This window comes from Zosterops lateralis, assembly GCF_965231275.1.
Source record: "Zosterops lateralis genome assembly, chromosome: 11".
In the NCBI taxonomy this organism is placed as follows: domain Eukaryota; kingdom Metazoa; phylum Chordata; class Aves; order Passeriformes; family Zosteropidae; genus Zosterops; species Zosterops lateralis.
The window spans coordinates 19484219-19497604 of NC_139771.1; the positions used below are offsets into that span (position 1 = coordinate 19484219).

Sequence of the window (13386 nt, forward strand, 5' to 3'; positions counted from 1 at the left end):
GCCCAGGGTTTGCCCCTGTCTTAGGAGATCAGGGCCATTTCCTCCTCTCATGAAAACCAAATGAAGCCCAAGGCAATCATCCTGTCCATGTGTCTGCACACTTTGGGAGGGGTTCCCTGGTAATTCTGATTGAGCTGTTGATGTTCAGATCTGTGACCGTTCAGTTCCAAGGGTAGCTACAATAATTCTCTAAGTGTTTGTTGTTATTGCAACCCAAACGGGTTTGATTCTCAGCTGAAACCATCTCTTCACAATCCACAATTTTCTTCTTTGTGTTCTGTCAGAGTAGGGGGTTTTGCAGCAGAAATTTTGTGGCATTTATGTCAGTTGACCTTGACAGGAAGAAAGGAAAAAAAAAATGAAAATTGCCACAAAGCATTTTATTCAGCAGTTGGTGAGCAATAGGTCACCGGAAAAAACACGACAGTGCTCATGGATTATCCAGGCAAAGGCTCCACTCTCCACATCCCACCTCCACACTGAGCAGGGATCAGAACGACTGCAGGACTTCAGTGCTGAGGTTTTGTCCAGTGAGCAGCAGCTTTTGTCCAGGAATAGGAAATCTTTATTCCTGGGCCCCTTTAATCTGTTCCACAAAGGAACGAGATCGATGCCGTTGTCCTGGCGTGAGTCACGATTCCATTTCTCTAAATATTGCAGCTTCCTCCTCCTGGGCTTTGTGCCAGTTCTGGCAGAGACCGAGAGATGCATTTTCACACAGCTGGTTTTGTGAGGTGAACTCACTTTTCCTTATAAATGTCCCCATTGCTCTGCATGGACAGGGCTGTTGTCCCATCCTTCCCTGTGAGGGTGGGCAGGCCCTGGCACAGGGTGCCCAGAGAAGCTGTGGCTGCTCCTGAATCCTTGGAAATGTCCAAGGTTGGCTTGGATGGGGCTTGGAGCTCCCTGGGAAAGTGGAAAGTGTCCCTGCCCATGGACTGGATGAGCTCTAAGTCCCTCCCAACCCAAACCACTCTGTGTTTCTATGGAAAACCAGGAATGCTCTGCTGTGGCACCACTGGAGCTCAAACCGTCCTTCCATCAATTCTGTAACAAAACTGAGGCCCAGTTTTGCCCCAGTTTGGGTCCAGGGGATCTTCAGTTATTTTCTGCTGGATGAAATGTTCTCCAGAGCTCAGCCTGTCTGTCCTGAAGCAGAGCACAAACCTGTGTGGAGCCTTCTGGTCCAGCTGGGAATTAAACCGAAATCCCCATCTCCAGGCTGAGCTCCCTCATCTCCTGCTGTGCCTGTTTTTCAAGGAAAAGAGACCACGACCTCCTTTTTTTTTGATGGAAACATATGGAAATATGTGGTTGGCCATAGGATACCCGAGTCAGCCCACTCTGTGAATTATTTTCCATCCTGATCTTTGGACCTGAACTTGTGGATGAACCTCCTTGTCTAAATGATCTTTCAGATGCACTGTTACAACAGTGTTGTGTGGTTGTTTGGGTTTTTATTTGTTTTCAACCTAGATCTTGCTGCTTTCTTCCAGAAGGATTGTAGGAAACTAACTGGAAAATAAGAACCAAATATTTCCCTGAATTTCAGCCTAAAACCTCTTAGTGTTTGCACAGCAGACAGGCAGCTCTCTGAATTTTGGTGTCAGATTTGTTATTACAGATTAGATCAATTGTCTGGCTGCAGCAGCAAACCCTCCCCTTGTAATGCACTTAGTCAGTTGTGAAATCATGGGCTCAGTGGTGAGAAAACAAGAAAATTCTCCATAACCCCTCCAAGCCATCAATTTATGCCCTGAAGCATGAGATTTGATTACCACTGTTATTGTCTTAGCTTGCATAGTTACAAACGTTATTAGCAGTCGTAAAATTATCCAGCCTTAAAAAAAATCAGATTAGGAGGGGGGAAAAAAAATCCCAACGTTTCACTCTGGGTTCTTCAAAGCCTGAATTCTGGGATTGCTTTGAACTGTGAAAAGTGGTAGTTCTTTTAATTCATTTTAAATTTGCAGTCCTTTGATCACATGGATTTCTCCTGGACTCTCATTAGGGAGGGATAGATGAGAATTTTTGGCATTTCTGGAGTTTCTCTCTGGTCAAGCCCCATCCAACTTTCAGCATTTCCAAGCTAAGTGTTGATGAGGTGTGTTTATAATCAGATCACTCAGATCTGTGTTTAATAAACCATCAGCAGGATGTGCATCACCCTCTCTCTCTCATCTGTGGTTTCCCCCCAATGGTTCAAATCTTTTCCTCTGAACTCCAAGCTCCTAAAGCAGCTCAGAGCTTCTCAAGCTGCATCTCAGCAGCTTAAGTATAACTTAAATACTCTAAAAATTCAAAAGTTAAGGAAAAGACTGCTAAATGTTGCAGCAGGGCAATAATTTCAAAATTTAGTGGCATCATTTAGCCAGTTAATTTGTCCAGGATCAAAACAGATTCTCAGAAGCTTATCTAATTTTATTTTTTTTAAGTCCACATCAAAATGTGGTCCTTGATATTCAAATTCATTCCCATTGTTGCATATCTTCCTATTTAGGAAATTACAGCATCTTTATTAAGGAGCTCTGCTGATGGGATATGTGCTGGCAATTACAAGCAAATTGATTTCCTCCACAGAAAATCTGGCCAATCTGTTCTTTTGTCCTGAGCATTTTATGTGTCTTAAATGGCATTTAGAGCAGGATTGGGAATTTTCTGAGCCACCAGAGTGATCTGGGTTTAAAGTGGCGGGTGTGTCTTGAGGGAGAACATTGAGGGAATCAGGTAACAGGTTAAAGTTGGGATTGGAAAACACACCCACTGTTCCTTCAGTGCCTGGGATAAATATTCTGAGGAGGTTTTCTCACACATGATTTCAGAAAATATTATGCATCTAATGTGTATATTAAATATGTGATCAGTGCCAACCTAGAGAGAATTAATTTTGTCCAGTGTTTCCAGCAGTGTTGCTCCCTCATTCTCACACCAAGCCGAGGGTCTGATGAAAAGGCCCCTTGATTTTCAGCAGGAAATCCCAAAATAAAGAGCAGTTTTGTGAGACACAGAGAGGACCACACTGAGCTTCTCTGTCCTTATTTTTTGTTTGGTGGAGACTTAAGTGCAACGACTTTTGCCCCATTTCATTGCCCAGTGAAATGTGAAGCACAATTGATTCTGTCTATTTACACTCTACTTAAGGCAAACCCTATTCTCAAACAGAATTAGTTAGTACCATGATATTATTATTATTATTAACAGGAACACATTTTATTTGGCAAGTGTGGAGCAGCTGTACCTGGGCTTTGCCATCAGCTGGCTTCCTAGCAGGAGAAATCTTTTTCTGTGTGAAAAATGAAAACCATTTAATGCTTTCCATAATTATGGCCTCAAACCTGAACCTTGGGGAAATCACATTGACAGAGAAGATGTAAAAGCTGGGCCAGGGAAGGTCTAAGGGGTGGCTGCACTTTCCAAGCCCAGTTTCTCTCTGTGGCACAGGGATGTGGGGATGGGGATGGGAAGAGGCTTTGGCAGCATCTCTGACTCCAGCAGTCTCTGGAGGTCATTAAACTGGTGCCTTTCTTCTTCCCATCTCCAAAAATCAGCCTGGAAACTCCTGGCACTGCTGAAGCATCTCGGGTGGAACTCAGGATGGGCTGGGGAGGGTGAGAGTCTCTGGTGACATTTTTTATCCCCCTGGCAATGGCAGCTCCCCTGGCTCTCCCAGCTCTCCTATCTCTGCTCCCAGACAAGCAGCTTCTCACCCTTGGCATTTCCAGTTATTGCCAAGGCTCCAGTGAAGCTCCAAACCTCTGGGTTGGAGTGAATCTCGATGGTTTGTTGGTACTGGGTCAAATAAATGGCTTTTCAATCCACGGGCAGCCCTCAGCAGTTCTCTGGAGCTGCCTCCTTGTCCATTTATTTCCCCAGTTTCCGCTCACAGGGCACAGGTCTGTTGCTTAGCTGTTGGTGGCTTAGGAAAGCAATGTGCTGTAAATATAACATTTTACTGTCTTGGGATGGAACAGTGGCTCAATTCAGGATCTGGAGTGGAGGGCAGGATCCAAAGGGAGGATTCCCAGCCCTCTATGTGTGCTCTGGGCTGGGTGTTTGCCACACAGAAATCTGCCCAACTTCAGAGCTTCCTCAGCAGCTTTCCATGCTTTGCTCCTTGAATTTATATTTGTGTCAGTTCACTCATGCATAGTTTAATATAAAAATTCTATCTATTAATTGCCTGATTTTGAATGACTGCAAACTTATCATTGTTTGAAGTGTTTTGCATTTAATTACCAAATATATCAAACTATTCTACCCTTTTCCCTTCCAGTTTTCAGATCTTTTTTCTTTTACACCATCTTTATAATCCCTTTCCTTAAATTCAATTATTTACTTCCCATCCCAAAGACAATCTCACCTAGTTAAATCTGCTGGAGAAAAACACCACCAGTTGGCCGGTACATCCAGAAATTCCACTTGCCACTGGCCCAAAAATCTTTAACCCAAATGCTAATCATCCCCGGGAGTGTGCTGTGATTCACTAGGGTGGGTTTATGGTTTAATGTCCGTGAATGTTACTGTGTGATTATTGCTCATTGCAGCAGGCAATCAGAGAAAAAACAAAGCACCCAAAGGTCAGCAGAGACACAGAAATGTCTGAGGAGCCTGAGCCCTCATGGAAATGATGATGTCTGACCTTCCCCACCTCGGGATGGAGTGCTTAGGACAATGACTGGCAGGGTTGTGACGACTGTCTTTACCAATCACTTAAAAATTTATCCTGTTCCATGCTGGGCTCAGGGAGTGAAGGGAGCAGCCAGGCAGAGTCTGGGAGCGCCAGAGCACACGGGGACCTGAGCTGGGTTTGTGCCCATGTACAGCACACACAGTGACAATCACACACAGTGACAATCACACACAGTGACAATCACACACAGTGACAATCACACACAGGAACCTGAGCTGGGTTTGTGCCCGTGAGCAGCACACACAGTGACAATCACACACCAAAACCTGAGCTGGGTTTGTCCCCATGTGCAGCACACACAGGGACAGTCACACACAGTGACAATCACACACACCAAAACCTGAGCTGGGTTTGTGGCCATGTGCAGCACACACAGTGACAATCACACATGGGAACCTGAGCTGGGATTGTGCCCATGAGCAGCACATGAAGCCAAAATCACACATGAGAACCTGAGCTGGGTTTGTGGCTATAACACACAGGGACCTGAGCTGGGTTTGTGCCCATGAGCAGCACACACAGTGACAATCACACACAGTGACAATCACACACAGTGACAATCACACACCAAAACCTGAGCTGTGTTTGTGACAATCACACACAGGAACCTGAGCTGGGTTTGTGCCCATGTACAGCACACACAGTGACAATCACACACCAAAACCTGAGCTGGGATTGTGTCATGTACAGCACACACAGTGACAATCACACATGGGAACCTGAGCTGGGTTTGTGGCTATAACACACAGAAACCTGAGCTGGGTTTGTGCCCATGTGCAGCACACACAGTGACAATCACACACAGTGACAATCACACACAGTGACAATCACACACAGTGACAATCACACACTGGACCTGAGCTGTGTTTGTGACAATCACACACGGGGGTATTTGCAAAAAAGAAAGATCAAGGAAAAGAGGGTTTTCTGAGGTCTGATGTTGGGATGGTTTGGGTACATGATGGTTTAATAGGGGAGAGGGGAAGGGTTAAACCCATCTGCGGTTTTCTTCATGTTCATCCTTTCCCCTGAAAATCAGCGGCAATTCTACACCCGAGAGAGGGGTGTGAGACCAGGCGGGGACTGTCCCTTCCCTGGCAGCGCCCGGATTTTGGCGGAGCCCGTGCCCGGCGGAGCTGGAGCATCCCGGCTCCTGCCGGGGCAGCGCCTTCACTTCACTTCGGCCATTCCTCCCTCCTCCTCCTCCCACCGGCACTGGGGGTCCCTCTCCATCACCGGGGGTCCTCCTCCATCACCGGGTGTCCCCCTCCATCACCCTCCCGGCTGCGGGACGCCCCCCCGGGCTGGGGGCGGGCAGGGTCTCCCCTGTCTCCCTCCTCCCTCCCTCCCGCATCCCCCGGCTCCCGGCGCATCCCCCGGTGCCGCAGCGCGGGCGGCTCCGGCCGGGGGGACCGGGATGGGATGGGGCAGGTGGGACCCGGAGCGGGCCCGGGGCGGGCTGGGGGTGGCTGTGGCCCGGGGGAGGCTGCGGGGGCCGGTTGCCATGGCTCCCCGCAAGCCCCGATAGCGATGCCAGTCACGGAGGGACCTTCTCCCTCCTTCCCTGCTCGTGGGTGTGGAGCGGGGCTTGGCTTTGGGGTGGTTGCGTTGGCTTTTTCCGCTCCCCCCTCCTTCCTTTCCCTCCCCCCGCTACACTCCTCCTTTTTTTTTATTTATTTTTTTATTTTTTTTTTCGGGGTGGAGCGATCAATCCGGAGCGCCGGGACGGGGCTGTGGAGCCGCTGCTGCCACCGCCGGGACCCTCTGCCCGCCCGGGGCTCAAGGTACAGCGGGGATGGGGGTCTGGGATGGGGCTCCGGGGATGGGGGTCTGGGGATGGGGCTCCGGGGATGGGGGTCTGGGGATGGGGCTCCAGGGGTGTCCCAAATAATCCTCTTCAATTATTCTCCCTCTGATTTCCAAACTGCTTCTCCTGCTCCCGGCACGGGGGGCGGCTCGGGAGGTTTTTCCAGGAGCCGGTTTGGTCCCTTCTCCCCTCCCAAGGAGCCGCTGCTGGAGGAGCCGGGAAAGTTTGGGGATGCAGAACCCGGGGTGACCCCAAGGCTGGGCTGGGCACTGCCCCAGGTGCATTTAGGTGACCTCAAGTTTGTGAGCCTGGCTGTCCGACACTTGTTTTCTGCTCTCTGAATGATTTCAGGGCGGTTTTGCTGCAGTACTGAAATAATTACCCAAGTCCGCAGGTTTTTATTTTATTTTATTTTTTATTTTATTTTTTTTTTTTCGCTGGGGGAGCGTTGTGCTCATATTTCTCTGCAGGAGAAATGCTGGGGTGTCTCCAGCTCGGTGTCTGGGGCTGTGTGTGAAGGATTTGTGCAGAGCATCCCTGAGCCTGGCAACGCCATCCAAGGGAAATTCTGTACGGGGGGTTTTCATCCGCCGCTTCCATCATTGGAGGATACTTGTTCCATCATTGGGGGACACTTGTTCCATCATTGGGGGACACTTGTTCCATCATTGGGGGACACTTGTTCCATCATTGGGGGGACACTTGTTCCATCATTGGGGGATACTTGTTCCATCATTGGGGAGATACTTGTTCCATCATCAGGGGGATACTTGGCTTCTTTTTTTGGGGGGGTAGAAAGGAGGCTGAGCTGTTGTTTTGTTGGATTATGTGCAGGTATTTGGAATATTTTTTGCTTGGAACGTGGTTTTGGGAGGTTTCAGCAGAGCAGTGACAGGTGGTGGCATTTCTGTGTCGTTGCCAGGGGTGGGTTTGGTGTGACCGAGTTTGATTTTTTGCTGTGCAGCTGCCCCAAATCACAGCCCATGAGCAAGAAATAATAAGTGTGATGGTTTTAGATGCAGCTCCGGGGAAAGGAGAGGAGGTGAAAAAGCTGTATTTTAAATTAATATATATTTTTCAGCCATTTATGAACATGAAATGTTATTTCTTTGGAGCTGTGCCATTGCTTCCCACGGGACTCTGCCCATCCTCTGATGGGAACTATCAGAGTTAGTGTTAACTCTGCCTTAAATGTCATAAATTTTCTTTGCCTTTCATACAAAACCCCCAAGCCAAATAAACCCCTTTCTCAATGGGTCATTAAAAAATTAAGAAATTCTGTTTCCCCAGTTTCTGGTCCTCACTCAGGCTGAGCATCTGCTGCCAGTGTGGTCTGGCTTGCAGGGGAACTACAAGTCCAGATCAAAATCCAGATGAACAGGAGAGGAGGCTGAGATTTGCAGAAGGGAATTTCATTAGAAATACTGCCCAGTGTGTGTGAAATTGTCATTAAACATCTTTAGTAAGAAAAACACCTGCCAGCAATCAAGAAGTTGAAATTTTGCCATGTGCAGCAGCACACAGCTTGGGGAAACCAATTTGTTTCTAAACTCCTCCTGTTTATTATTGATTTTTTTTTTTTTTTTGGTCAAAATAAGGATGGGATGAATCTTGAATATGAGGCTGAAATCTCAAATATGAGGCTGAAATAAAGAGACTGTGCTTCACCAATATACATTTAACACAGCGAGTGTAATTATTGCGGGCCTTTAGTATGAGTTACTTCAGTAATTAAACTTCAGAATACAACAGTCCACTTCTTTACCCCAAGAAAGCCGCCAGATAAGGCTTCATTTAAATGAAAAATGACATCATTCCCAGCTTGGATGTGCACCTCGAGTGCCTTGGACTGGAGCCACCCTGTTTGCCAATAAAAATTTACTTTATCACTTCTGTTTGGAAAAAAAAAATGGAACAAAAAGGAATTTATTCTGTAGATAAAACGATGTTGGGGCCAGTTGCTGCTGTGATAGGAAAGGATCTGCTCCTTTCCCCAGTGGGAGGGGACAAGGACTACTTTAAACACCACTAATGAGTTCAGTTTATTAACTAACGTGGTTAGTTAATTAGAGCTTTTGCCATTAGCGGTATGTTAAGGATAATGAATTAACATATCACGCAGATCAAAAGAACATCTCCAAAGTTTATCTTAGAGGAAAGAAAGTGTTATTGTGTGTCAGGAAGTCCCCCTGGCTTTCCCAAGGCGCAGATTTTGTTGGAATTCGTGAGCTGGCGCTTCAGAGCCCTGTGAATGACTTGAATTGATCACAAACAAGTGACACTGGAGCTCTTGGGTTGCTTAGCAACCCACCAAGATGCCACGATTTCTTTCGGTATATTTGTCCAGTAAAGTAGAAATTCGGTTTTGTTACAGATCGTGGGTTCTTTGCCGGCACAAAGCCCACCCTGTAACAACCCTGAGTCATGGAGAATGGGAATTGATGTCCCAGCTCAGAGTGTGGGAGCAGAATGGGTGCGAAAACAGAGCAGGAATCTTGTAACCATATTCTGCTGCTGATGTGCTCAGTGCATTACAATTCCAATTGTCCTTTCTTGGTTAGACTCCTAAAAACCCCAAATCATTAGTGGGACAAGTTCCATCAAAGAAATTCATCCACCAGGTGCTGTTTGAACAGTTCCCCCCGTGCTGTCATGAGCTGTGAGATCCTGTGGGGTTCCCCTACACTCTGAAATGCAGCCTGGAGTGGGGGGTTTGGATTATCCCATGGCCCACAGGGCTGGGGTTCTCCTCACAGCAGACCCTGGGGCCTCACCACATCTTTTTGAGTAAGGGAATAACAGGGTTAGTACTTTTTGAGTAATGGAATAACAGGTTTGATACTGGAAGAGCAAAAGGAAGGTTAATAAAATAAATGTTATCACAATTATCTACCTGAAGTTCCAACATCAACTTCAATGGATTATATTTTGGTCAGTGAACTCTTTTTTGTTTCCCCTGGCTCCATATGTGCTGCACCTTAGTCCTTGGGAGGGAATCCTGCATCGTCCCCTCCCCACTCTCTGTGCTTTGGGGTCACAGGGAACCAGCAGAGTGAGTTTGGGCTGAACCTGAGCCAGGATATTTCACTGGAGATATTTCAGGAGCTCACCCTGTGCACTTCAGCTGCTCATGGGCTTTCCATCTGTGGCCTCCTGAGCTGGAGCAGAGTGTGCAGTGTGTGGGCACACCTGGGGCTTCCAGAACCCTTTTGCTCTACTTATCCCAACCCTTCTGAGCTCTTTGCTCACACAGACAAATCCTCATCCTGCTCAAACCGTGCCTAGGAAAAGCTGGGAGAACTGCAGGATGTCATGGCATTAATTCCTCTTAAACGGCAATGGCATTCTGGAATTTAAATATTTAATCATTTATTGTGTGTGGGACTAGAGGGGGATGTTGCAGCAGTGCCCACAGGAGCTGAACCCCTCAGAACCAAATCCCAGCTTGTTGTCACTACTCCCAGACTATGATTACTGTAGTTCCTAATCTGTGTACTTGTAATTAATTGCCTTTCTAGGCTCAGACAGACTTAGGTGAAGAGCTGAGGTGAAGACCTGTGAGCTTGGCTGACTTTGTTGTGATTTTTCCCCCTGTTGTCTCTGCGTAACAAAGTCAGCGCTCAAAACTCAAGGTTTTTGTATTTAGCTTTTTTTTTTTTTTTCTTTTTTTTTTTTTTTTTTTTTCCCTAGCTATCTCTTCTGTCTGTTTTATTCATTGATTTATCTAAGTGCATTTGCATCCCAAATGCTGATTCGTGATTGCCTCTGCACAATAAACAGATGAAGGTACTTGGTGATATTTGGGTTTCTCCTCCCAGCATGTCCAGGCACCCTGAGTGAAGCACACAGTGTGTGATGGCTGTGGTGATGGTATTTTCTGGGGTTTCAGCACTCCCTGGCAGATGTTCCTTTCTTCCTTCATTGCACCTGGATGTATAAAAATAAAAAAATAAAAAAAAAAAAAAGCAGATGGAGAACAGTTTATCATTAAAAGCAGCATTTACTCTTACAGCTTAACTAGCTGGTGGTTTTCAGAGTGATTTCCAAGTGCAGATCCCGTTCCATGGAAGAAGGACAAAAATTTTGTTGCTTTCCTCATTAGGGCTTCTCTTCCTATTTTCCTTTGACCTTTGCTAGCCCTCTCTTTTCTCCATTTATGAAGAAAATTACCAAGTTTCTCCATTTCTTAGGTTTTTTCTCTCTTGCAGTGGGATGGAGTTAAACCAGCAGTGTGGTGAGGATGTGATCCAGGTTAAGGGAGAGTAAAGAGGAGGTTGGGGAGGACAGGGATGATCCTGCTTGGATCCATCCCCACCTTTGCTCGTGGCACAGCAGAATTGAGATGTTTGAATTCTGGCCTGAGCCCGAGGTGGAGCCTGGGCTGGTTCTGTGAGAGTGCAGCTCCTGAGGGGATTTTCACCAGCTGCTTTCCAGGCTGGCTGTGAGAGCTGGGCTCAGCTTGCCTGGGGGCAGCCAAGCTCCAGACAGGTGACCTCAGCCAGCCACTGTCCCTGTGCCAAAAAACAGAGCTTCCAGTGTCCCTGGAAGGATTCAGTGGCTGAATCCTCCCTGAGTCTGCAGCCAGGGGGGTGTGGAGAGGTGACCCCTGCCATGATCTTCATCCTCAGTGCAGCACCAAGGGGGCTTTGCACTGCTCTGGAGGTGCTCTTGGTCCCCAGACTGGCCCTGGGTCACTGTCCCCTGCCTGGTGATGCTGCTGCTGCACTCACTGCCTCCTCCTCCTGCTCATCAAAGGCAGCACCTGGGCTGTTCATTTCTGTGTCTGGGAGGGCTTTAAAGGTGGGATGGAGCCATGTGAAGAGGCTCTGTGCGGAGAGATGACCCCTGCCATGGTCTTCATCCTCAGTGCAGCACCAAGGAGGCTTTGCACTGCTCTGGGGGCGCTCTTGGTCCCCAGCCTGGATCAGTGTCACTGTCCCCTGCCTGGTGATGCTGCTGCTGCACTCACTGCCTCCTCCTCCTCTTCCTCCTCCTCCTCCTCCTCATGAGAGCATCAAAGGCAGCCCCTGAGCAGTTCATTTCTGTGTCTGAGAGGGCTTTAAAGGTGGGATGGACCCACATGAAGAGTCTCTGATGGCTGGGGAGTCTCTGTGCCCTCCTGGAGAATACAAAGTGTAACTACAAACAAGCCAAGCAGTGGGAGCACGAGGCTGCAGTCCCCAAGAACTCTGAACATTCCAAAAGCCCTTTGACCTGTCAATACAGCTCAGTTAGATGATTTTTAGTACTTTCAGAAATCTCATTTCAGGCTCCTCCATTTTTTGGGACGCCCATGGGAAAGTCACTACTCAGAACAGCATCGTGGCTGGGATGAATGGGAAAGGCAGAAATTCACTCAGAGGAGCAGGAAAAAGAAAAAAAAAAAAACACTAAAAAGGCAGAATTGGGCCCATCCACCTTTCAGTGTGTGTGTCTGCTTTGGTGACTTTTGGAGTGTGACACGAGCAATTCCCTGTCAGCCTTCCCCTGCTGGCTGCCACAGAAGAGGTGGCTTTGAATGCTGCCTGCTGTGCTTGTGTGGCACTTGAAAGGAGCGAGGGCTGCCTCGGAGGAGTGTGTTCCCACACTTTAAAGGATGTTGGAAAAATGCAGAGCTCAGTCCCATCATGTGCTGCTCCAGCATTAAATCCAATGGAAACCCTGGAACAATGTCTCAGGGAAAAAAAAAATAAAAATGTCTGGGTGCATCAGATAGAATTAGTCCTGATGAAAGGTAACTCTGCTGATAAGGAAAGTAAAATTAGTATTGTGAGGCAGATTTTTTTTTTTAATTTTCTGTCAGAAAACACCCCAATAATGCTTAATAATCACAGCTAATAAATTAAAATATAATAAATAAATAAAGCACATCAGATAGAATTAGTCCTGATGAAAGATAGCTCTGCTGAGAGGGAAAGTTAAATTAGTATTGTGAGGCAGATTATTTTTTTCTTTTTTCTGTCAGAAAACACCTAAATAATGCTTAATAATCACAGCTAATTAATAAAAATATAAATAAATAAAATAAATAAATGAATAAATAAATGCTTAATAATCACAGCTAATAAATAAAAATATAATCAATAAAAATAAATAAATAAAAATAAAATAAATGCATCTGATAGAATTAGTCCTGATTAGATAGCTCTGCTGATAGGGAAAGTAAAATTAGTATTGTGAGGCAGATTTTTTTTTAATTTTCTGTCAGAAAACACCCCAATAATGCTTAATAATCACAGCTAATAAATAAAAATATAATCAATAAAAATAAATAAATAAAATTAAAATAAATGTGTAATAATCACAGTTAAAGGAGTGATTAATTCAGTGACTTTTTTTTTAACACATGTTCACAGAATGCACTCTTATTTTTTGCAGTTTACTGAAATCAGAGAATGGTTAATAGGAAGAGCTTGTCTGAAGCAAAATACTCCAAACCACAATCTGTGTGCTGAGTTCAGTGAACTTATTACCTGAAATCTGGGTTATTGCTCAAGTGCTTTACTGAGTTAGGGCCCAGTGCTTTATTGTTCACAGGTTATTCTTTCATATCACTCCACTGATGACTTTGTTCCAGTAAAATTTCATTGAGAGGATGGATTTTGGAGGATTTCTGTTGGAAGTCAGAGGAGGTCCTGTCTGATTTTTTAAAAATTATTGTTATTATTATAATTAATAATATTATTTAATTATTATTAGTATTTTAATTATTATTATTTTATTTTTTATTATTATTACTCAGTTTTTTGGGAGTAAACTGTATTCAGTGAGTTCTGCCATTGGTCAAACCTGCAGTAACATTGGTCATTACCATCCACATTCCTTTGGGATAAATATTCCTTTTGTTGCATCAGGACAGAAGAAAATGGCACAGAGCTGAACTGCTGCT

At 45.8% G+C, this 13386-nt stretch overlaps 1 protein-coding gene across 1 annotated transcript in view; it reads left to right on the plus strand.

Annotated features, from left to right (window-relative positions):
- Positions 1-5970: 5970 nt before the first annotated feature.
- The window catches only part of CHL1 (cell adhesion molecule L1 like), a 140004-nt gene continuing 132588 nt past the window's right edge, over positions 5971-13386 (plus strand). Inside the window, exon 1 of the mRNA XM_083869572.1 lies at positions 5971-6474. The gene's annotated coding sequence lies outside the window, so the exon portion shown is untranslated. The remainder of the gene's footprint in view (positions 6475-13386) is intronic.